This window comes from Martes martes, assembly GCF_963455335.1.
Source record: "Martes martes genome assembly, chromosome: 8".
Lineage (NCBI taxonomy): Eukaryota > Metazoa > Chordata > Mammalia > Carnivora > Mustelidae > Martes > Martes martes.
This window is the reverse complement of record NC_137895.1, coordinates 54,630,080-54,652,097: the sequence shown is the minus strand read 5'-3', so window position 1 is coordinate 54,652,097 and position 22,018 is coordinate 54,630,080. Positions and strand designations below refer to the sequence as shown.

The 22,018-nt window shown below is 41.5% G+C and overlaps 1 long non-coding RNA gene across 1 annotated transcript; it reads left to right on the top strand.

Annotated features, from left to right (window-relative positions):
- The first annotated feature begins 2,635 nt into the window (after positions 1-2,635).
- Positions 2,636-22,018, top strand: LOC308347869. Its single transcript, XR_013967288.1, has 4 exons — positions 2,636-2,739; positions 6,971-7,098; positions 19,652-19,798; positions 21,369-22,018. It is a non-coding gene; the product is annotated as an uncharacterized lncRNA (long non-coding RNA).

The window sequence follows — 22,018 nt, the reverse complement described above, 5'->3', positions numbered from 1 at the left end:
CCGTCTCTAAATGAGATTTACACGTGCAGTTAGAAGTATACACTATTGGGGCTGAAGACGTTCATTGTAAGACTTTAAACTTGCATTCCGTTCCCTTTATAATGTACCACAGATTATTTTTTAATTTTTAATTGTTTTATAAATAGCATAACAATATTATATTACATCTGTGCCTTGGCATTTCTTAATTTTTTTTTAATATAATAGAACTCTCAAAAAATGGAAGCGACTGGTGCCTTTCTTGGCTTATGAGATTCAGAGGCAAAGGGATAATTGCAAAATAAGTTACTATCACACACCCACCAGGCTAGTAATAATTTAACATGGGGTTACACCAACTATTGGTAAGGATGGGTAGCCCTGAAAACTCTCATTTGCTTGTGGCAAGAATTTATATTAGCATAATCCCCTTGGAAAAGAAATGTTAATTATTCAGTATAATTGAATATATGCATACCTATCCCCTAGCAATTCTGCTCTAGGGTATATATCTTGGAGAAACTCTAGCACATGCTCACCGGGTTAGTTGAATAAGAAAGCATTTGTCAGGATTGTCTGTCATTGTCCCAAACCAGAAAAAATTCATATACCACTAACATTAGAATAGATAAATAAATTTTGGTAAAATCATAAAATGGAATATCGTATAGAAGAATGAAATCAAAATGATCCGAAGCTACATGAAACAATTTGGTTGTATTTCACACACAGAATGCTAAGTGAAAGGAATAAACTCAAAAAATATGTATATAAAGTTGAAAAACAGCTTGTCCTGAACTTTCCAATATCCAAAAGAATTCAAAATTGGATCTCAAAGAGATATTTGTACACCCATGTTCATTGCAGCATTAGTCACAAAGCCAAGAGGTAGAAGCAACCCAGATGTCCTTTGACAAACGAATGGGCAAAGAAAATGGGGTTTATCATTCAGTGGGATATTATTAAGCCTTAAAGAAGGAAGGGAATCCTCCCATAGACTACAACATGGATGAACCTTAAGGATATTATGCTAACTGAAATAAGCAAGCGACAAAGGGACAAATGCTGTCATGATTCCACTCATATAAAGTATCTAAAGTAGTCCCAAAGCACAGAAATAGAAAATAGAAAGTTGGTTGCCAAGGGCTGGGGGAGGAGGGAGATCAGTCTTTATCGGGTAGACAATTGCAGTGTTGCAGGATGGGAAAGTTTTAGAAATACGTAGCACCACGGTGTGAACATACTTAATACTACTGAACCGTACACTTAAAACAGATGGCTTCATAGTTCCCTTGGCTTTGACACTGTGCTAGGGCGATGTGTGTTTCTTTCCCTCTGCATTGAAAAGGACTACGTAGCTTTTTAAATGCATTTAGAAAGTCAGCACATAAGAGTAACTTACTTATATTAAAGGGCATGAATGATCCAGAATACCCCTTCAAAAACTATCTTTACCTCAAACTATAGCTGCACCTAAGTGAAGAACTCCAGTGTGGGGGTGGTTTTCTAATTGTGTGCTTAGCGTTAAGATCTTCATCCTGGAATAATAAGAGAGGGGTCCGAAGCTTCCAAGGAAAAGGCACATTAGTTTTTGGAATGAGTCAGTGGAAGCGAAGAGAAGAACAGAAAAACACTTACAGGTGTGGCCAGACACCTCTACGGGTTGCTGATGACTTCACAGAAGCGGTACTGAACTCCACTCCGGCAGGTAAAAACCAAAATGAACCTACTGATCTCTTCATGGTCAAGATCATGGAAATGAAACAGAAATCCGAGACCGATACAAGCTTAATCAGAGGTCTTCTTTTGCACGATGGGCCACTGAATCATGATATGAAAAAAAGAGTAATGACATGTGCTCCGGGTCATTAGAATATGAAACAAATGTATTCTGGCTTTTTTTTTTTTACGAATTGCACCGCCTTATATACACATAAAACAAGCTATTTTTACCCAATGAGTAGGGTGTTTTGTTTTAGCTGCAGGGACCCCAAAATGCAAGTTAGTGAAGCATATGTTAGCTACCTTATTAAGCATTCCTTGTAAAACAAAAAAAATTGGTTAAGATAGCAAAACTAATGTTATGTCTTTTTTTTAACCACAATTTTTTCAAAAGGGAAATATGTGAAAAAAATCAGATTACATCAGTGATATCTTAAAAATATTGTTTAAATATTTTAAAAGGACATTTCAAGTGCAAGCTACTTTTTTTTTTTTTTTTTTGGTGATTCTCTAAAAAAAGTTACTAGGGAAAAAAAAAGAAACCCAAAAACTTGGGCCTGGAGTTAAGAGAAAGTTTTCTGTTTTGAACAGAGGCAATAAAGGCAGCTGGCTTGGGTGTGGACTGCATGATCTATGTGTGATGGAAAAAGTATACCTATTTATTCAACAAATAAATGTCATATGAGACACAGTGGGATAAACACAAGGATCGCAGTCAGGTCAACTGGAATTTTATTCTCATTTACCAGGTATTCCAGTTATTCGAGGAATATTATTAAGAGGACGCTGTGGACTAGGAGCTAGGAATGAAATTGTGAAATAAGAAGCTTAGTGTCATGAGACCTGTAAGTAAATAGGAAATTGAAACCCTTTGGGAGGACATGTGATTCTCTCTTGGCCGGCCAAGGAAATCTCCCCTGGAGGAATGACATCTAAACAGACAGAGTGGTTCCCAGAAGGTGACCAAAGGTTGGGAATAGGGACCAGCAGACGCAGAGTTTGTGTTTGGAGAACTGGAAGTGGAGTGTGTGCCTGCAGGTTAGACTGTGTGTTTACTGGGGGAATTGCAGGGATCATGGTGCTCGGGGGTTGGAGAGAGTTAGTGCCGGGAAATGAACTTGGGGAAGTAACCATGGGCTTTGTATTAAAAGTGTGAACCTTATCCAGAAGGCAGAGGAGAAACCAGTGAAAGGTTTTAAGTGGGATGAAAAGGCAAAAAGATTTGCTCTTTAGGAAAAAAAAAAAAATTAGGGGCACCTACGTGGCTCAGTTGGTTAAGCCTCTGCCTTTGGCTCAGGTCTGGATCCCTGGGTCCTGGGATTGAGTCCCGTATCGGGCTTTCTGCTCCATGGACAGTCGGCTTCTCCCTCACCCTCTGTCCCTCCCGCTTCTGTTCTCTCTCTTGCTCATTCTCTCTCTTTCAAATAAATAAAATCTTGAAAGAAAGAAAGAAAGATCACTCCCTCTGTACTATGTTCGCTAAACTGGAGGAGCAAGTTTGAAGGATACGCCAGCTAAATTCCAGGCAAACAGGATGGCGTTCCACTGGGAATGAGAAGAAGACACAGATTTTAAAAAAACTGCTTAAGAAATGGAATCAACAAAATTTGGTTTTTTAGATCGGTGGGATAAGGGAAGAGAAGGAGACAAGGTAACACTTGACAGGTTTAGCGTCCGAGTAGAGATGAGCAGTAATAGTCACTGAGATAGGAAGTCCAGGAGAGGAACAGGTTTTGGGGAGACAAGATGAACCTGATTTTGAAATTACTTGGTTTGAGGCCCTTGTGGAAAATCCACTGGATAGTTAGACACGTAAATGTGAGGTTTGAAGACTGATTTGGTCTAAAAATATAAGAGCTCCCTTATATAGTCTGACCTTGTTATGGAACCAAACTGGGTCCCTCTTCCTCACACACTATTATGATTCATGTTTTAGTTATTGATATTTTGGGTGGAAGAGTTATGAAAGCTTACTGCACCCGGGGACAGGTGACCTTGGAAACCTAGACACATTTAGTAATGCCACATGGGAGAAAGCCCTCCACCAATGGAGTGGATTGTGAGATCTTTCTGGAAAATAGAATTCATGGAATCAGATTAGCATCGCTTATGTTATGAATCTTTCACAACATTTTATGAATATGATGTCCCTAGCTTCTTTTCTAACTCCTCTAAAAAGTGGTGTCAGGGTGGCAGCAGGAAATAGATATTCTCTCTTACTTTCCATTGCCCTCTCCCCCTTTTTTTTCTCTCTTGAGGTATCCTTTAAAATTGAAAGCAAGAGTTCCACAAACAGCCAAGGTTTGACTTAGACAAGACTATTGCTTTACATGGTCTTGTTATAATCCTACAAAACCAAAGGTATGCTGAAATGCATAAAAACAAAACATAACACAGCAAAAGAGACCAAAATAGAAAAGGCTGCCATAAGAAGAAGGGGGCACCTGGTGGCTCACTTGGTTAAGTGACCAACTCTTGATTTTGGTTTAGGTCATGACCTCAAGATGGATGGAGCCCCGAGTTGGACTCTGCAGTTAGCAGAGAGTCTGCCTGAGATTCTTTCCCTCTGCCCCTTCCCCCTTGCCCCCAATAAATAAATCTTAAAAAAAAAAAAAGAAAGAAGAAAAAGCCAAACTTTTTGTGCACCTGCTATGTGCCTAGCATTCTGATCTGTATTATATTTTTAAGTTTTATTTGCTCTCACTGTAGTTCTAAGAGGTATTATCATTTCCATTTCTTAATATAGGGCACTACATTCAGAAAGAATAAATCACGAGTTTGCAACACATGCTTGCTTTCCATTTTAGCTCCTCACAAGACTCTTCCAGGTTTCTATGAGTAAGTCTGTAATAACACAACCACCAGAATCACTTTTCCTTCTACACTAATCAACATAGAGATCATAACTTCTCAATTTTTAAAATATGGGGTTTTCCATTAAAATGAATGGTTCTTAAACGGGACAGTTTTGCCCAAAGGAACATTTGTCAATGCCTGGCACCATTTCTGTTTGTTAGAACTTGGGGAAGTGCTATGGCATCTCATTGGTGGAGGCCAGGAGTGCTGCATTCTATAATCATAGGACCTCCTATGACAAAGAATTATTTACACACCCTCCAAATTAAATAAGTAAGTAAGTAAGTAAGTAAATAAATAAATAAATAAATAAAATCTTTTAAAAAGGGGGGGGTATCTGGGTGGCTCCCATGTGGTTGGTCCCTTAAGTGCACAGGTGGTACTAGTAAGAAATAAATTGAGAAAAGTAGATAGGGATTGGATTTACTGTGGCATTGGGTCTTGTTCCTGGGGACAGTGGAAAGCCATTGAAGAGGGCGAGTGCCATTAGTTTTAAGTAGCAACCTTTTGACCCTGGAATACTAGGGAAGGTGCTGATGATGCAGAAGATGCTGGGGACAGTATGGATCTCAGAATGAGACCAGCTCTTTAGGAAGGATCTTCACTCTGCTTAGGTCCCCCGGCGACCTGTGCTTGAAGGCCCTACTGGCTACGCTCAGAGAAGGAGGAGTCATTAGTTCATGTTGTATAATTGGGGCGAACATGGTCTTCCTCTCTTAGTGGGGAAAATGAGATGTCCACATGTGGACAATAGTTTTGAACTAGTACAAAGATTAGATCTCTCAATCTCTCTCTCATACACACACATGCACACAGAATATGTATTTATGTAATATTTCCTTTCTTTTTAAAAGATTTCATTTATTTATTTGAGGGAGAGAGAATGAGAGAGAGCATGAGATGGGGGGAGGGTCAGAGGGAGAAGCAGACTCCATGCTGAGCAGGAAGACTGATGCAGGGCTTGGTCCTGGGACTCCGGGATCATGACCTGAGCAGAAGGCAGTTGCTTAACCAGCTAAGCTACCCAGGTGCCCCTAAGTAATACTTCTTAAATGTCAATTTGTTTATTTTTTTCCCAGACTTAAAAAATTTTAAAGATTTCCTTAGCCTGGGACGCCAGTGTTTTCAAGCACAGGTCACAGGGGTACCTATTTAGGGTGAAGACCCTTCCTAAGAGCTGGTCTCATTCTGAGATCCAGAGTGAGACAGAAATGGTTTGAGAAGCATAAAATCTCATTTCAACATGGTGGACAGAAGAAACAGCACATAGCTTTTTTCTGTATAAATGAGGCAATTACATCAAGAATGTCTGTCTTAATGGCCTCGAGGAAGAATAAGGTCTCCTTATCTTTTTAGTGGAATGAATCCCTTTGGAGGAATTAGGAGAGGGCCAGAACATCAGTGGACAACCTCCCACCCAAAGGCTAATTACTTATCTTTCCCTAGAAGTTGACATTTGTAGCCTGGTGAAACAGGGCTTCAGGCTCAGAAAATCCTTTTTAACTCTAATTTCTCAATCTTCAAAGTCCAAACCAAATGCTCCCTTTTCCAATACAAGTTTCTCAATTCTTGGTTTCAGTCACATGTTCTGGATTCTCAGAACATTGTTTCTTCCTTTTTTTTTTTTCTCCTCTGCCTCATTACATACCTGCCTCCTAAACTAGATTATAGAATCAAGGCCTAGTACGCTATGCTCCTCCCTTCTTTCCATTTTTCCTTTCAAAGGAAAGTGGGAGGGAGTAGGAGGAGAGACTACTCTTTCCTTTTAGTCTTGCACATAATATATGCTCAACAAATATTTGTTGGGCCTAAAAAATTATGAACAGTATTTTATGTAATATTTACCTGGCTCCAGCTTTAGGAATGACCATGATTGTTGGACTTGGACTGAGTCAAACTCTCAGGAATTATTAGTATGAATGGCTTAGGTATTACTGTTTTGACTAGAAGAGGTATAAAGTCTTTCTAAGCCAAGGAATGTGCTACCAGTGAAAGCTACTGGTGAGCCCGTGACAATCTATATTTGAAATACTATCAAATGGAGTGGATTCTAGGACCCTTCTGAATGATATGGCCAGTATGAGTTTAGCATTGTTGCTTATGCTCTAAGACTTTTCCAGTCTTTCTGGAATATGGTTTCTTCCGGTTCTTTTTATTTCCTCCTACCATTGTTTCTGTTTTTATTGCTTCCTTAGTAAGGTTTTTTCCTGGCCTTCTCTGACCGACCACTTCTCCCTACCCTTCATGAGCCCATTGCTTTCTCCTCCACGATCTCTAAGCCTTCTTCTTTGACTTACCCTACAAATGCTTGCTGAGAAATGTTTCTTGAATGCATTAGTCTGTAACTGCTTGGATGTCTGCTTCTTGTTGTCTATTACTTTGGATCTGAGCCCTTTGTGTTGACATTTACCAGCCTCCTTCATCCATGAGGACTGTCTCACCCTTCTTTGCGGCTCCCAGGGTACGTGGCCCAGCCACACAACAGACCAGTTCATAACAAAGGCCGTCCTGTGAGCGAATGGAAAGACAGCTTTCATCCGGGTAGGTGGTGCTCTGTACATATGAACAGACAACCTTGGTCCTGGGCATTGTCACAGTGATTCTCCCGGAGACTTGCCTGCCTTCATTCTGCTCATAAGCAGGTGTATTTGAATTGGGCCTCCTGCCCAGCAGGAGGTGTTTATTCCTCATATTTAACATAACTAGAAACAGTGGGGCCTAGAAGACTTGAGGAGCTACCCACCAGATTAGAACAGTAACATCCAGGGATCTTCACAAGTCTGCGTTCTATAAAAATCTGGCTTCCTGAGCACAAAAGGCCAGACACACCCTATTAGGAATTTTGTTTTTCTGTGCTCTTTCAGTCAAGATGTGATCTAGATATAGCGCCATGAACAACGGCTAACAAAACACTGTGTGAGAAAAGGTCAGCTAGGGAATGAGAACATTTGACGACTGGCTTCGGGGCATTCATCCTGGATCTCTAAGATCAGGGCATGTGACAAGATTTCTGAAGTCATTTCAAGCTCTAACACTGTGTGATTCTTAGTCCTCCTTCTGGTATGAGACTCGTCATATATGGGTTTCCTTTGTTCTGGCAGTGGGAACACTATGGTATGCTACGGAGGTTCAAAGTTTGCCCCTAAATGTCAGATACTGTGGGACGGTGTTCCCTGTTCAGCCACTCACCCACGGAGCGACCTCAAACAAGCAGCTGAACTTTTCATTTTGTTCCATTCACTGCGTCCATAAATTGGGAATAACAATACTTACCTCAGCGTTTCTGTAGGTTAACCTACAGTAGATTTCTAGGAGATTCGATTCCTTAATTGTGTTTTGCTTAAGCTAAGCTTATTGTGAGTGGGCACGCCTCAAGCACAGGCTCATTGCTCTGCGTGAAAGGAGGGAATAATACAGAACATGGTCTGGAATTGAAGGATTCTGTTGCTGTTTTGAAAGTATGATCTTTGTTTTTTACACTTAAGCCACACCTAAGCACTAGTTTCCAGAAAACCCAGCCATGTGTCCCTTCGTCTTTTTGACTCAGCTGCGTTTCTTTCAGAACCGTTCTAGGTTCTGTGGCTCTTCCCCCACAAACATACACACAATCCCCCTTTCTTTGTTTATTTATTTTTTTTCAAAAGATTTTATTTATTCATTTGACAGACAGAGATCACAAGTAGGCAGAGAAGCAGGCAGAGAGAGAGGAGGAAGCAGGCTCCCCGCTGAGCAGAAAGCCTGATGCGATGCGGGGCTCCATCCCATGACCCTGAGATCATGACCTGAGCGGAAAGCAGAGGCCTTAACCCACTGAGCCACCCAGATGCCCCACAATCCCCCTTTCTGATCCTTGCCTTGCTTTCCTTCCTAGTGTTTATAATGTGTAACTAACATACAAAGTGATATTTCTTTCTTTAACCTGACGGTTGTTTTCTCTACAATGTGATGCCTTGCTGGGGCAGGAACTTTGTTTTGGACTTTGCTTGGTCCCTAGCACCTAGAACAGTACTTGGTATCTTATAGGTACTCAGTAAGTATTTGTTGAATACAATGAAGTCGGGTGTATATATTTACCAGTTTCTCCCTGATTGCTCTGAATTTTACTCATACTACGTTGGGAGAAGACTAGGCAATAGTGCATGAAGAAAATGAACCGAACCCATTCCATTCACCTCAGGGCCTTTGCATTTACTCTTCCTGTTTCCCGGACCACTGTTTCTCCAGATAGCATATATCTCACCCCCTTGCTTTGCTGAAAGCCTTTCTCAGAGAGCCCTTCTCAGAGTCCCTATCTAAAATAGCATATCCACCAACTTCCAGACCTGCCAGACCAACACTGTCTGTAACCCTTCTTGGATCATTTTTTCCCATACTATAATTCCATCTAATTTACTTATGTTTACTTGTTTATTTATTCATGTCTCCTTTCCTTCACCATGATTACAGAGACCAAGCCTATTTTATTTTCTACTAGTACTTAAGAATAATCCCTGATACTCAATATGTATCTGTTAAATAAATTAATACACCTGTCACAACATGAAAAAGAAGGGCAGTATTTATATTTTCTTTATTTTTTATTTTTATTTTTTTAAAAGATTATTTATTTATTTATTTATTTGACAGAGAGATAGAGAGAGCACAAGTAAGCAGGGCAGCAGGCAGAGGGAGAGAGAGAGAAGCAGGCTCGATCCCAGGACCCTAGAATCATGACCCGAGCCGAAGGCAGCCACTTAACTGACTGAGCCACCCAGGCACCCCATATATTTTCTTTAAAAAGTAGTTTACCTCTTATTATCAACGTGAGTCACACTCATTCAATACAGTTATTAAAATAAAGGAGAAACATCGACATTCTTATTATGTGAGTCACACAATAGGTAATTTGATAGTTTTCTTCACAGACTTTCATATTTAGCTACTATGCCTTATTTTTTCTTTTTAATCAGTTATAGGCAAGTTGTATATACAGTTTTGGCTGTTACTTTCTTCCCTCACTATGGATTATTGTATTACAGGCTTTGCCCACATTGCTTGTAAAATCAATATAGTGTGTTGCCAATACGCTCTTAAAACACGATTCAAAAATTCCTTATTTACTCTGGTCTTCTTTGCCATTCATTCCTTCTTGAATTTAAATTCTTTTTTTGTCCCTAAACTACACGGCAGAGAAGAGGTAGAGCAATAGTTCTAGACTGAGAAAGAGGGATTTCCTTCTTTTTTTTTCTACCAGAAACTTCTCCCTATATCATCCACCCTCTTCACAGGGCAACAAGCATCCTTGGGGTTTCAGGCTTCATGGCTTCCTTGAATCTTTCTCAGAGGAGACAGAGTAGCCCACAGGCATGACCCCCTTAAACAAATGTCACTGCAATTAATTAGCTACCTGCTTGCTTCTCTTCCTTTCTGGATTGTAAACTCCCTTATGGCAATAATAATGATCCTGTCTTACGCATCATTATGTGCTCAACGCTTACCATGGGCTGGACTATGATACGCAGGGGATTTTTCTTGAGTGAATGAAAGACCATCGTGGACATGTATGATCTCATATCCTGGCTTTCCTCCTCTTCTTAGACATTTTACTCCTAAAACCCATTGTATTGCATGTTTGTCCTGCCCTTTTGATCAGGAGTTCACTGAGGATCAGGAGAATAATCATGCCTCTTTGATGCTGAGAATAGTGCCTGACTTGTAAAATGTACTCAGCCAGTGGTGTGGAAATGTATCCAGAAATCATAAGGAGCATAAGTTCTTCTTCCTTCTCCTTCTCATTATTAAAATCACTGTATGATTTATGGCTCTGGAGATACAAATAGGAGTAGCAGTGCATCCCTGCCCTGATGAAGATTATGCATTTAGTCTTAGAAAGAAAAGGGTAATGACAATGAAGACAACAAATGACAAGCTAAGTGTTCATGATACAAAACTGCAAATTTTCTCGGAAGGACAGATGGTGAATTTGGTTGGGATTTCATTGATGTGTAGGACTTGGGCAATGGGACGGGGCACAGAAGGACCTGGGGTGGGGAGGCCCGGGGCGGTGAGCCTCCGAAGGCAGCCTGGGAACTCCGCTGGGGTGTGCTTCAGCTCAGGGTGAAGCAACAGGAGGAGGAATGGACTCTGAGGGGCTGAATGAGGTAGCTGGAGGGGAGGCTGGGGTCACTGTCACTGCCTTCATTCCCTTAACTGGTGGGAGTGCTCTGCGGTAGGGCAGAACCCAAAGTGAGGAAGGCAGGTCTCTCTGGGGGCCCTTGTGGGGTGTACCGCTTAAGGAGGCATTTGAGCCACCTGAGCAGAGGCACAGGAGCAAAGCAACTGTCTGGTGGGACCCAGGCATTGGGCACCATGAAGAGGTCCTGGTTTCTCCCAGGAGACCCAGGGCATGGGCAGTAAACAGGATGCTCTGTGAACGTGGGGCTGGTCTCTGCTTACTATTGCCTGCTCTGGGCCTGGGGAGGCTCTTGCTACTTACACGTGCTTTCTAGGGGCACCTGGGTGGCTCAGTTGGTTAAGCAACTGCCTTCAGTGCAGGTCATGATCCTGGAGTCCCAGGATCAAGTCCCACAACAGGATCCCTGCTCAGTGGGGAGTCTGCTTCTCCCTCTGACCCTCTCCCCTCATGCTCTCTCTCTCTCACTCTTTCTCTCTCAAATAAATAAATTAAAAAAAAAATTGGGGCACCTGAATGGCTCAGTGGGTTGAGCCTGTGCCTTTGGCTCGGGTCCTGGGATCGAGCCCCGCATCGGGCTCTCTGCTCAGCAGGGAGCCTGCTTCCCCCCTCTCTCTGCCAGCCTATCTGCCTACTTGTGATCTGTCTCTGTCAAATAATTAAATCTTTAAAAAAAAAATTAAATGTGCTTTCTGGTTTCAGGTGGCACACATGTTAAGTTATGCTTGCCTTTTCAGAGAAACATGAACTCATCCTTTGACTCTGAAATTCCCTTGTGCTGGAGTCTTTTTCCCATCCATCAACTTCTTTCTTGTTTGTCCATACCTGTGTTGGCCTCCTTCAGTTTTGGTGAATAAGTAGCATTTAGCCTTGGGCCTTGTGGGCTTGGCACAACTCAGGGAGGTAATGCTCCTGGAGGCTCCTGCCCCAGGACCCTGGATTGAGCTGCTGATCCTTTCACTTCCCCAGCTCCTACTCATTTGTTTGCTTTTGTAGAAACAGGGTGGAGAATCATCAAGGACACTGCCTTGCTTCTTATCACCAGGGTCATGTGCTTGTTTCTACCGGTTTTCCTTCACTCTCTTTCTTTCTTGGAAGTTCATCATTGAGTCCTCTCCAGACTGGTTAGAAGAATTTGGGCTAGAGAAAAAGTGCTGGGAGGTTGAAAGCTGGGCTTAGGTCTGGTTTACAGGCTTTGAATCAGCTTTTGACGAAGCCGTCTGTTGAAGCTGTTAGGCATATTTCAGTAGTCCATAAAGTTGTCATTAACTGGCTCTGCATCCTTAGACAAGTTTCTTTTTTTCTTTTTTTTAATGTATTTATTTGACAGAGAGACAGCGAGAGGGAACACAAGCCAGAGGAGTGGGAGAGGGAGAAGCAGGTTTCCCGCTGAGCAGGGACCCTGGAGGCGGGGCTCAATCCCAGGACCCTGGGATCATGACCCAAGCTGAAGGCAGACACCCAATGACTAAGCCACCCAGGTGCCTCTTAGACAAGTTACTTAACCTCCCTGTGCCGTAGCGTCCTCATCGTGTCTGGGTTGCACATGGACCCAGTGAAGACTTCCTTTGTCTTGTTACTTTTCTGAGTTTCTCCAAACTTGGTACTTCTTTTCATCCTCTTGTCTTGCAAGTGAGACCTAGTTTATCACCTTCTCTCTCTCTCTCTCCTTCCGGTGATTTATGGCACCAGCATGCCAATCTTCCTCTTGTCTTCACCCTCTCTATCCCCTAACTCTATTTTCTCAATGGAGGAAAACCAATTTTAAAACCAAAACATGACCTAAATGGCCAATTGGACTTTGCCAGCAATCATGTATTCCCAGAGTATATTTGGAGCTACAAATTATTTTTCATGTTCCTCCACACCTGTGGGTTTTTCCTTTCAAGTTCTATTTTTCTTTTATTTGATTATCTCAAGTAAGAGGACATGGTCATAATGATTTGGATTGGTCTCTGAGGCTTTGTACTTGCCTTTTCTGGCAAATTATTGCACTCTGTTACTATACTGGTCATTTCTGCTTAATTCCCAGCAGGCACTCAATGCATTTTTATTTGAAAGTGACAGCTGTATTTAATGTAATTCCAAGTTACTTCCAATTTATAATCTTCCTTCTTTTACTCCCTGCTTTGCCTTTTTAAAAAAGTTCTCGACTTGCTCTGAAATCTTTGATTTTGTGCCCTATAGGTAAAGACTCCTACTCATTCAGCCCCCTGTGACTGTCCCAGCAAATTTTGGTGACTCAAACAAATTCTCCTTATACCATAAGGAGACTAGAATGTGGGGGAAGGGCCTGGGCCTGAGATTTACTTGACCTTGGCATAGCTGGCTTCTGTGTAATTCCCTACTTCGTTCCCAGTACATTTCCCACTGGAGACTGAAGATTGCCCACCATGAAGAAGGGAACCTTGGCCCTCTTAGCCTGTTTCCTCTGCCCCAAGGGAGTCCTGTTCCAATTCTGGGTTGCTCTCTGGGTCTTGCCAACTCTATCTTGCTGTTCGTGCTCCCAGTAGCTGGCTTATCACTCTTTGGCATTTTTCATGGTGCTTGAGATTTCCAAGATGTTTGAATTAAGTTCCCAGGAAACCACAAAGACAGCCAAATTTCCTGGTGGCTAGCTTTCTCCCTCGCCTGGTCTTTAAGGACATCTTCCTGCATCTCACTTCTTCTGGGTTTAGCTGAGCTTTGTGATCTGTTTGTCACCCCATTAATTATTTTATTCATATGAGAAAATTTTTTAAATGATTTATTTATTTTAGAGAGAAAGAGAACACAAGTGGGGGAAGGGGCAGGGGGAGAGGGAGAAGCAGGCTCCCCCGCTGAGCAGGGAGCTGGAAGTGGGGCTCCATCCCAGAACCCTGGGATCATGACCTGAGCTGAAATCACGAGTTGGACACTTAACTGACTGAGCCACCCAGGCGTCCCCATACAAGAAATGATTTTTGAGTATCTGTAATGTATTATATGTAGATCCTGGTTATACAGAGCCCACCAGGGTAATTTTGGTTGAGTTACAAAGAAAAAGTCTTGGAAGAAGAACATGGTGTAACTCGGTTAGAGAATATTCCCATTATACCTGTCATCTAAACAACGGTCAGAGAGGCTGTGAGAATCTGTTTGCAAGCTCGAGCCGTTGGAAGCCCTGCATACTAATAATAACAATGAGTACCACGTACAGTACATCTTTCCCTCTGGAGATCATCATCATAATAATTCTTTAGGGGAAGAGTGTTATTATGCTCTTTCCCCCTGGGGGCAACTAGGTGAAGTTGACAGTAAGTGGGGAAATCTGAGATAAAGTCCAAATTCTAAGTTTACTCTGGTTGTTGGTGAGTTCCGGACTCCTTTGTTTGTTAAAGTCTCTGACCTCAGCCTTGGGACAGGGGAAGAAAATCAACAATATTAAGATCAACAATAACAATAATAATAGTAAGATAATGGCATTCAGTTTGGCCTTGGCCAGAACAAGATCATAAGAATGGCTTTATAAAAATGATTCACAATGTGTTTGTGTTAGTGTTGTCCCAAACATCTCCGTTATTTCTAAGTTTTTTCTTTTATTTTTTTCCTGAAGGAAAGAAGACGGCTCTTCCTGACTAGAGGAGAGCTGGAAAATCTGAGCTTCTTCTGCTTGTTCTAATAGTCCCAGGATCTGGGTAAAGGCTACTGTGTGAGCACGATGAAAACAAGGCTATGCTCTCAAGGCAGGTGGAGGTGACTGGCACCTGTCAAAGAGGGATGTGGTCATCAGGTTCCAGAATCTGATTTCATTCTCTCGGGTCATGGAGTCAAATGGAACCTCAATACCCCAGGGGACAAATGGAGTCTTACTAATCTCACAAATGTTCTGGCTCGGTTTCTCCCTGTTCTTTATCAGACTTTGAGAACCTACTAAGCTGTAGGTCTATGGCTAGGCTGTGGGGACTACAAAGAGGATTTAGCCCGACTGAACTTCTTCTCCAGGTTCTTGTGGTCTAATACTCTATGACTCTATTCCACAGGCTTCTGTACCTGAATATTTCTGGAATACCATGACTGGCTTTTGTGATGAGAATCTCTCTAGTACTAGGTCTAGCTACTCTGTCTCCCTTCAGATGAAATAACTGTATTTCGTTAAATGTATTATCCCAGGGACATCTGGCTTTGGGAAGAAATCAGCCAATTCTATAGTTAGGTGTATTAAGTTTCTTTCTTTGTTTAAAAATATATATATTTTTTCAAAGCAGTTCTCAGCAAAAAGTGGATGTACTGAGATTTCCTATAGGCCCCCTACTCCCACACATGTGTAGCCTCTCCCATTATCAGCAACCCCCACCAGAGTGGACAGTTGTTACAATTTATAGGCCTACGCCATTATCCAGAGTCCATAGTTTACTTTAGGGCTTTCTCTTGGCTCATCTTGGTGCTGTACATGCTGTGGTTTGGATAAATGGGTAATGGCATGTATCCACAATTATAGTATCATATAGAGTATTTTCACTGCCTCAAAGATCCTCTGTGTTCCACCTCTTCCCCATCTTCCTCCCCTCTAGACCCTGTGTAAATTTATTTTTCTTTGTCTGCAATAACTCTCAAATATCAGACTTTCTGATTTTTGTTTTATTTTGTTTTACTTCCTCCCATCCCTTTTCACAGAGAGGACATCGGGGAATCAGCCACTAAAAATGAGAGGGAGAACATATATACTTTGATCCTATCCCTGAAATTACCATTTCCCCCACACTGTAGCTCATCTGCCTGAAACTCCATGACTAAGAAAGATTCCAGATCAACTGATTGTGCCATTCTTGAGGGCAATGGTAGATGTCTTCCTGATACCACATTTTTAGACACCCTCTGCCTCAAGGTTTCTCTGAATCCAGTTTCGGTTATGCATTTAGATGTGAAAAATAAGAATTTATTTGTTATGCCTGTGGCACTTCAAAGAGAGCAGAAGAACTCCTCTCATAGAAACTGGTAATGTCCAGTAGGGAACAGAATACTGGGGAGTCATACTTTATAGGCAGATTTTAATCCCAACTCCCAACCCTTCTATCTGTGCTGGGTAGAAGATAACAGTGGGATTATAGTATAACTCTTTACTGATTATTAAGTTCTCAGTACTTACTGTGTTCAGGCTCTGTCCTAATCTTCACCACAATAGGAGGTAGATACTAGTATTCTCATGTTGCATCTGGAAAAACTGAGGCATAGAGATGTTAAGGAATTAGCTTAGAGACAGTGCTGGGATTGGAACCTAGACACTCTCATCTCATCTCTCTAGACCTCAGGTTCCTTCTCACTGAAGTGAAGGTATTGGGCCATATAATCTCTAAGTTTATTTCTATTCTAAAACTCTATGAGTCTTTGGAATTTTACAGATGGGGACCCCACTGTGACAACTGCAGTCTGCTTTGTTTCATGCAGTAATCATGAGAAGTACTGGTGAGTGTCCTGATGAGCTAGTTCCCTCAAGACCATAGGAGCTTTCCCCGCTGAGTCCCTGTTTTATTTTTGGTTTTGTTTTTTAGGGCATGAAGGTGGTATCCATTGATACAAAGAGCTCAGCATCTGTTAAAAGGAAGCAGGAATTGACCCATTTTTCTGAAGCCAAAGAAGCTGTATCAAGTCCTAAAGATATTCAGTAAACTTGGAATAACACCCACCCCAGAGGGCTGTTGAGAGACTCAAATAAGATAATGCTTATGTTTGGTAATTGCTTGGGAACTGTTCTGAAACTTCAAGTTCTGTCTAAATGCAAGGAATTACTGGTATCATCTTATAACACTGATTCCCAGTTCAGAAACCGGGGGACCAGTTTTTCCATTTGATTTCCATGCAAATTGCATTTAGGAAGCCTGAACAGACATCCTACCTGCCCACATTGGGGCCTATGCTAATTTCAAGGGCAAGACACCCCCAACTTGGCTCCAGCTTCCATTAACAAACATCTAGGATGTTTGGTCATGAGCAGAGTTCCTAGGTGCACCATGTCACTGCATTTCCCATTATATTCCCCTAACTAGTTAGAAGTAACAAGTGTAGGTAGGGCAAAAAGCCTTCCAGTTTCACTTAAAATGCTGCTTGAATCATGGTTTTAAAATGCTGCTTGATTTTTCTCATTCTCATCCTTATCATCCATCTTTAGTTTCTTGCATGGAAAACAGAATTCATTCCTGAACTTCCTGGGCTCTTTTTGTGGCTTCCCCATGTTTGGGCTAGTGTTGCACACAGTTTTCTTGCTTGGGGGTACCCATTGCTGGATCACACGGAAAGGCTGTCCCAGAGTGGCCCACTGAATTGAGAACGGAGAATACCTAATTGACTTCTTGATTTATTGGCTTATTTATTCAAAGAATATTTATTTTATTCAGCTCCCATTATATGAGGAGCTTGGCTAAGGATACAGAAAAAGGGATTGATTTCAGTGGGTGAGATTCCAGCTAGCAGGATGGAAGAGCAAGTGACAGGATCAAAAGGATTGTAGCTCCTTGTCCTCGGATCTGCCTTCTGCTCAGTCAGGATCTTGGAGTCTTGGGGCAGAGGACAGGTGGGGAAGACTATTTACTCTTGCTAAGGGCAAAGAAATATAACACATGGGCCAGGCTCTGTAACTAGCCCAGTAGAGTAAAACGTTTAACCACAGAAGTCATACACAAGAAAACACCTGGAGTGACCAGTGAAATGAGACTCTCAGCATTTGCCATGCAGGTGAGCCAATAGCAAAAGTGATGTTAGTAATCTCTATATCATTCGACATCAAATATAGTTGTGGATGGTGGAGAAGGGGAGACAGTAGAAGGACTAGGGGGAGTCTAAGAAGTAATGTATCTAGAGAGCTACTAGAAAGATCAGGGAAGTTCTTAAGGAAAGAGGTAGAGGTGGACCAGGCTTTTGAGGACTATGATTTGGAAACAATATACACTGAGGCTCCTCGGTGGCTGCGAGGCAATACAAGTTGTCCTTATCATTGATATTAACTGCACACACAAGTCCAGCTGGATGAGGCACCTTAGTCAAAATCACAAGGTCCTAGAAGCCAAAAAGCCTATCTGGATCTCCTTTCAGAAACCTTCCTGTGACTAGCTTTCATGGATTCTTGCTGTGGCTTTAAAAAAATATTTTTTTATGGATTACACAATCAAATATTTTTCTGTCTCAAGCAAGAGAACGTGCAAGCTTACATGCCTGCCATAGAACTTTCTAGATAAACATAAAGAATGAAGATGAACAAGATATTTACTGTTATATGGATGGGCTGCTTTTCATGGAAGCAAAGAGTGGAATGATTGGAGAGGAAAAATTTTCCTATACCTTTCAAGACTCTTTTCGTGGTCTAAAAATTAAATTGATCTGAGATAGATTAACAGGAGAAAATTACAGAACATACAGGGGCTCTATGAGAATATGAGGCCCCAGGCAGTCAGGCATATGACCAAACAGAGTTAAATAGAAGAGGATAGGAGTCTGTGACTTCAACGGACGAAAGACAGTTCACAGGAGGATGAAAAAAATCGCCAGTAAACAAATGTTTTTTGGGCAGTGCAGAAACAAGGGGACATAGAGAGGAATTTTAACACGGATTTTGCCAAATTGTTCCCCATCTACCACACCTAATTCATATTTTACTATAGTTATCTGTGGTGATAACTCCCTACTTGGAGTAAATCCTCCATCTAAAATTTTTTAGGTAGTTAGGGGAGAGGCAAAAAGAAAAGCTTCTTCTTTTCTTTCTTAAAATAATAATCAACCTGAAAAAATGCAATGCCAAAGAGACACATTTTGAGGTGGCAGGTTTTGTTCCCCTATAGTATTGACCTTGGTTACTCGGAAATGAATGAGACTTTTCCTTGACTTTCCCACTGCTCCATTTTATACCAGTTCTAGGAGCTGGTATAAAATAATTAGAAAATGTGCTTCTCTGTTTTTCTTCATAAGTAATGGTGAGAAAAATGCCAATCATGAGACATTCTGGGTTTCAAGCAGAAGGGATGAAGATTTGGATGCCTCCTAGTATTTCCAGAGGAAGTTATTCTTGATGAGTTGACTGAAGCCCTTCAGAAGTCTAGAGTGATTATATGTGGGAAGGCTTTGGCTCTCCATCTTCATCATGGCATTGAATGAACTAGCTGTGACCTAGCAAGTCACTTACCATCTTGGATTTCTATTTCTTTGGCTAGTGCCCAATACGTAACTATTTATGGAGGCAGTGATGTGCTGTGCACCCGCTTGTAGAATGACATTAATAATATGTCCTCTGGTAATCCCTCAGAATTGGTGTCAATTAAATTTGGATTTGAAAGCTCTTTGAAACATTTAAAACCTCATGCATCTCAGAAAAAAAGCCTGCAAATCAAAGAAGGAAATTCTTGCCTCATTTAAGACAAGACTTTTAATAACAAAGCCTTTCACTAAATAAATAACTAAGTGAAGCAAGACCAAATCGGAGGGTGTCGTCACAGAAAGCCTGACTTGGTACAAAGATGTGGAAACGCAAGGGAACCAAAGTGGTGTGTTCATGACTCACTTGAAGGAAAGTTTCTTTCACTTTCTATGGTCTTGCCATCATCTAAATGTCTCCTTACTGACACATACCTTGGAAATTTTTTCCTTTTCTTTCTTTTTTTTTTTTTTTTTTAAGATTTTACTTATTTATTTGACAGAAAGAGATCATAAGTAGGCAGAGAGGCAGGCAGAGAGAGAGGGGGAAGCAGGCTCCCGCTGAGCAGATGCGGGGCTCCATCCTAGGATCCTGAGATCATGATCTGAGCCGAAGGCAGAGGCTTAACCCACAGAGCCACCCAGGTGCCCCACTCTCCTTCCATCTTTATGAAGCAATTTGTAGGAGCTATGCAAGGTGCTGGGGTGTAAATTAGTTTGGGCCATTTGGGACACACTGAGGGTGTATCCCACACTAACACTATGCTGTCAACCCCTTAACAGGAGAGAAGGTTCAGAGGAATACAGGATCCTTTCCTTGTATCTTCTCTGCCATCCCTACAATGTCGCCCTCATCCAGGTGGTTCAAGATGATTTACCACTACACCCACATCTCATACAGCAGAAAGCGGGGGAAGATGGACGTGAAAGGTACGCCTCTTCCCTTTTAGGACAAAACTTAGAAGTTTCACATATTACTTCTGTTTATGTTCTCTGGGAAATGCAGTCTTCATATTGAACTGTCATCTAGGAGAGGAGGGGAGAATGGATATCAGAGACAACAAGGAATCTCTGTCTGGGGTACAAATATGAACAGCGCTTGCTCTTTTCCTAAAAACTGCTTACTTTAGTGGAAGAAAATGGACGTGTAAATAAGGAATTAAACATATTTTTTGCAACCCTGTGTTGTCATTTATCTCAACACTTACCATCTGACATTTTCATTCTATACCCAATAAACAACAACTGTCATTTCTCCCTCTTTCCAGCCTCTGCAACCACCACTCCACTTTCTGTGTCTAAGAGTTTGACTACTTTAGATAACTCATATAAGTAGAATCATGCAGTACTGGTCTTTTTGTAACTGGCTTGTTTCATATAGCATAGTGTCTTCAAGCTTCGTCCATGTGACCTTGTTCATAGCATGTGACAAGACTTCCTTTTTTTAGGCTGAATAATACTTTACTGTCTTTACTGTAGGTACATACCATATCTTCATTATCTACTCACTCATTGATGGACATTTGGGTTGCTTCCACCTCTTAACTATTGTGAATAATACTGCTATGAACCAGGTTGGGAAAATATCTCTTTGAGATCTTGCTTTGAATTCTTTGGGATATATACCCAGAAGTAAGATCGCCAGATTATATGGTAGTTCTACTTTTGATTTTTTGAGGAACCTCTATACTGTTTTCCATAATGGCTGTACCATTTTGCAATCCCATAAGTGTGTGCGTCCAATTTCTCCACGTCCTGTGAACACTTGCTATTTTCTGTGTTGGTTTCTTTGATAGTGTTCATCCTAATGGGTTTGAGGTGGTTGTTGTTTTACCTGTTTTATTTCTTATCAATTCATTGATGTAACCAGTCCCCTACACCCCAATAACTTAAAAGGGTCTGACCTTAGCCAAAATATTGAACAGACAAAACCATTGCATCCAGTCTCAAAATTTCCCATGAGGATGTATATTAGCACCAAAGAAAACATGGGACTTAAAACTTCATTCGAACCCAGTGAAATCCATTTTTGGTGTGACCATCGTGTGTTTGTTTCCTTGTTCATTCACCACCAGGCAAGACTCTCAGCCGAATCCCAGGAATTAGCATTCTCCTCTCTGTTCCCTTCTTTTGACTTTTAGCACTAGGGTTTGGACTCTGGAAATTCACGTCCTAGAGGAACTAAAAGCCTACAAGGCCAACTCTTGTGAACATATACTTATCTCAAGTGGGGCTGCCTTCCCCACATCCAATCAGCCACCCTTTAACTGCATCTTGGTAATATCTTTAATATCTGTATCCTTTACAAGCCTAAGGCCACCACCCTGCTCAGCCCGTGGTAGCCCTTGCCCCTGCAGAGCCATAGCTGACCTGCTTTTTGTCTGGACCGGTTTGTCTGGTTAAGTCTTACCATGACCATCTTTGATGAAACAACCCCAATGACCTTATTTTGTTGGCAGAATAATGATGCAACTCTTTTGTTTTTGTTTTGTTTTTGCAGGTCTCTTGGATCTGGTCCTAAATGATATTTCAGACTTTCACTACTGCCTCTTCCAGCCTCCCCCTCAGTCGCTCACTATATTCTCCATCACCAACTCCTCTGTAATGAGATTAGTTAATCTTACAGCTTTAGCTCGTTCTTCAAGGTCCATTTCAAGCTATAATCATGACAGCTGCCAATCACCCATCATTTATTATATTCCAGTTACCAGCTTACACAGATCCCTTCATTCAATTTTCACAAAGGCCCTGTGAAACCATTACTGTCATCATTTGCATTTTGCAGATGAGGAAAACAGAAGGGTAGAGTAACATGGGCAAGTCTGGGTTCTCATAAGAACTTGGATTCATGTCCAGACGATCTGAGTCCACAACCCCAGTTTTTAGCCATGATTCTACTACTCACAGGATGATGAATTCAATACATCATGTTAGAATTCAGTACAGATGAACGATCATTTATTTGGCAACTGCCATGCATAAGTCACTGCACAGGCTCTGGAGGTGTCGACAATGGAAAGTTGATTAAGATGGTTCCAGCCATCTTACTGATACATTCTTCCTCTAGGTTCCCAAATTGATGACAGTTGACATGACATGATGCCTTGAACACTGGTGTTCATGCACATTTTTGTCACCACCAATACACTA